General features: G+C 33.2%; 1 pseudogene; it reads left to right on the top strand.

The window, feature by feature from the left end:
- The first annotated feature begins 850 nt into the window (after positions 1 to 850).
- On the top strand, positions 851 to 4,229 carry LOC110426062 (xyloglucan endotransglucosylase protein 7-like; annotated as a pseudogene).

Genomic DNA, 4,229 nt, shown 5'->3' with positions numbered 1-4,229 from the left:
AAAGATTTGTATTTTCAAATTTTTTTTCAATTTAGTCCATTAACATCTCAATTTTGTTCAATTTAATCCCTATATTATATATTTTTGTTCAATTTAATTCCTATGACTTGGCACAAAAAAATTTTTTTGACAAATTTTTAATCTGCCATAGGACATTAACATGTTAGCATGTCAATGCCATGTCAACATTACCATGTCATCGTAATAGTGCCACGTGGCATTGCCATGTCATCATGTTAGTGTCACATGGCATGCCATGTCATCATGTAGATGCTATGTCATCAAAATGTGCAGTGCTAATGTTAATGCTGACTTTATGCTTTTAATGACACAATTGGATGCCGTTAGAGGGAGTGACTAAATTGAAGCAATTTTCAAAACTAAGAGATTAAAATGTTATGATTTTGAGTACAGGGACTAAATTGAGCAAAATGTATGGGTACAGTGACTTTCCAAGTATTTTGACCAATTAGTTTTGATCATTACATTTTGATGATGATTTTGATAGTTTGTTTCAATTTCTTTTAGCTTATATGGTATGTTTTTGTTAACATTTTTTATTGTTAACATGAATGAGAATTAATCTTAATTTGTATAGTTTGATGATGATTTTGATAGTTTGTTTCAATTTCTTTTAGCTTATGTATGAATATTTTGTTACATTATAGGAATGACGATTAAAGGGAAGCATTCAAAACCAAGACCTTAGGCAACAAATGCCTCTGGATCTATGTTGTCACTTACAAAAGCTGATGCATTTCCTAATCCATCCACTCATTCATTGAGATAGCAAGCTAATGATTTGCCCTCAGAGCCACCCTCTTTGGTTGATGCATCTATAGAGCTAGTAATGAATGTGGCATTTGCCCACGATTCTCATGGATCCACATCCGTTGATATAGGTGTAAGTGAAGATGGTACATTCTCAAGGTCGAAAGGTAGAGGTCTTGGTGTAGGAACACATACACTTATAGATCCAACTCAAAGATTACTTATAACTCCTTTTGAAGATAGGTATATTATATTATATAGTAATGAAATAGTTATATCTCTTATATATTTTAGTAAGCAATAATTTTTTTTATCTTGTGGTAGTACTTTTTTTGAGATAGGAGTCACCACAACAATAACAAGGATCATAAAAAATCACTTCCACAATCCATGGCCAACATGAAAGAAAATCCATAATAATGTTAAGGATTTAATGTTTAAGAAATTCGAGGTATATGTTTAATATTCAATTAAATTATAACTTTTTGTTTTTAATTATGTATTAAATTTTTTATTTACTCTATTATTTTATTATAGGAAAAATTTGTCTAGGCTTCAAATAAATATCTTTTGGTTAAATGAATATGAAATAAAATTTGTTCTGATCAACTGAGAGACATGCTTTCAAAAGAAAGGACATAAGCAAAGAAAGAAGCAAACACAAAAAACATCATGGACTACAAGGGCATGTCAAGGCAATGGATCACAAATGAAGTTTAAGATGCCCTTATCGATACAGTATAAGGTACAGAAGAATGGAAAAACAAATCAAGACAAGAAGGAATCGTTTAACGCTAAAATAGGCAAGTATTACGAAGTACATTGGTGGTTCAATTCCATTCCTTTTTCATGCAAAAAAGATGGTATGAATTAATATTTATTTATTATGTTTTGCATACTACTACTTCCCATATTCTAATATGCTTTACATGTTATGTAAAATATATGCATTATAATTGAGTATAGTTGTAAATGAATGCAGCAAAATGAAATGAATCAAGATGTTAGCTTTGTGGAAGTATTCAACCACACCCATAGACGTTTTAAGGGGTCATGGTGATTTCATAGACAATAAGCCAAAAACTATTAGTGACGTCAAAAATTAATTGATTTTTACTCTAAAGTTAACAATAAAATTATATACTAATTCTTTTTGCTTTTTTTTATTTGTAGGAAACATATACTGCTACATTATCACAAAAGTACGATGAAGATTCATCCTCATAGCCAGAATTTGATCCGCATGCTTGGACTGCAGCAATTGGAGGGAAGACAACTACACGCACTCACGTGTATGAGTTTGGTTCTTGGAGGCTTGTTACAATTATGCTTAATGATGCAGCAACATGTGAGTCAGTAGCGAGTCTTTTCACCGATCCTGACATTAGGTTGGAAAAAAAATGAAAAATCTATCAAATGACAAGAGTAGTGAGCAAATGATGCAACATTTTGGAGCCATGAATGAACTTATGGTAAGTATAAAAGTAATGATGACAACAAAACGTTTGAAAAAAAGGCCATGTGAGTGCTTCAAGCTCAGATTTTGATGAGTAAGGTGACATTTCATATAATGGCGTATTTTGGAATTTGACTTAGATACTTTTTTTAATATGGCATACAATAGCACAATTAACTATATTTTTATATTTGCATATTATGTGTTTGTAATGATTTTTAATTCTGTTAACTTGACTTTGAATTAAGTATTTTAATTGCATGTTAATTGTACGTTGTGTAGCTTATTTTTATTAATTTGTAATTATAATTATTTTAATGACAAATTTATGGTTTTGGGGATTTTTACGAAATATTTCATTGGTAGAGTGTTTCCAACAAAATTCTTCCTTGGTAATTATCGACAAATTTTTCAACGAAAATTTTCGTTTCAAATTTTCAAAGGAAACTCCATTGGCAATCTCTAACGGAAGCTTCCATCGGACGTCTGTTGGAAACTTTCAACGGAAAATTCTGTCAATGAATCCATTGGAATTTTTCAACAGAAACTTCTATTAGAATTTTTATGTTTTAAAACGGATTTTGTGAAAAATAATTTATCGAAATTAAGCTCTTTTTTGATGGATTTATGTATATTTCCAACGGAAATTCCGTCCAAAAACTTTCGACGAAGTTTCGATAGATTTCCGACAAAAAGTATTCCCAACAACACTTTTGGAGATAAAATTTCCAACCAAAGCTTCATTATTTCCTACGAAAAATTCTGTCAGAAAAAAGTTTTTTAGAGTCCAAAACTTTCTTCTCTTCACAGTTAGGACAGTGTTATCTCCAATTACCCCTATTGGCTAAAAACCTTGCGGCTATTTAAAGTCTTTAAAGCCTTTCCATAAGATTAAACTTGTTAACTTGAGATATCTCGGTATAACTACATCCTAGAAGAGAATTTTCTTAATAAACGCCATGAGAATTCAGTAGTTGAAATTGAAGACGATGTTGTCCACGAGTTAGGAGTTCTTACTATTGACGCTTAGATATTCAGCCTTCAGTATCTTTGTGCCTTGCTCCATAAGTGCAACTACATAGGTATGCATCTCAAGCTTGTCCCTGGCAATTCTGCTGGCACAGTAGTGACTGCCTATTACGTAAGTCCTCTTTTTTATATATAGAAGCTGTCACAATTTCAAGTTTCTTGGCATAAACTTTCAACTAATTTCTCCATATGTGCTACAGTTGTCCTCAAAAGGAGAGACTTGTGATCAGATAGATTCTGAATTCTTGGGGAATATAAGTGGACAGCCTTACGTTCTCCATATATACTAATGTATTCAGCCAAGGCAAGGGCAACAGAGAACAGCAATTCCTCCTATGGGTTGACCCCACTGCAGATTTTCACAGCTACTCCATGCTTTGGAACTCCCAGCACATTGTGTAAGCATGCATGCATAGGAATTCTACTGTAAACCTGGAATCTGCATCATTTTTCCTACAAATATTCATTCTATTACTTGTTTAATGTATCTCAGATTCTATGTTGATGGTATCCCCATCAAAGAGTCCAAGAACCTAGAGTTTCTGGGGGTTCCATTTCCAAAGAAACAGAAACTGAGGTTATACATTTATACTCTAGCAATGCTGATGACTGGACTACTAGGGGTGGACTTGTCAAAACAGATTGGAGTGATGCCCCCTTCAAGGCTTCCTCTAGGAACTTCAATGCCGATACTTGCGTCTGGTCATCCGGATCATCTTATTGCAGTTCAAACAAAAATGCATGGTTTTGGGAAGAGCATGATTTTGCAAAGAAAGGGTAAATGAAATGGGTGCAGGAGGATTACATGGACATGGTGTATAATTACTGCACAGATCCAAAGCGAGTCCCCCAAAGCCTTCCAACAGAATGTGCCTTTGCCAACATACTCCAAAAACACAGCCTACCATCCTTTTTCTCACTTCCTCCACCAATATGGTTTCTATTATTCCCTTTCTCAACCCAATTTGACTGA

This window comes from Theobroma umbraticum, unplaced genomic scaffold (assembly GCF_002168275.2).
Source record: "Theobroma umbraticum cultivar Fairchild unplaced genomic scaffold, ASM216827v3 scaffold_12.1, whole genome shotgun sequence".
In the NCBI taxonomy this organism is placed as follows: Eukaryota; Viridiplantae; Streptophyta; class Magnoliopsida; order Malvales; family Malvaceae; genus Theobroma; species Theobroma umbraticum.
Note: the sequence above shows the minus strand (reverse complement) of the source record. Positions and strands in the feature narration are given on the sequence as shown.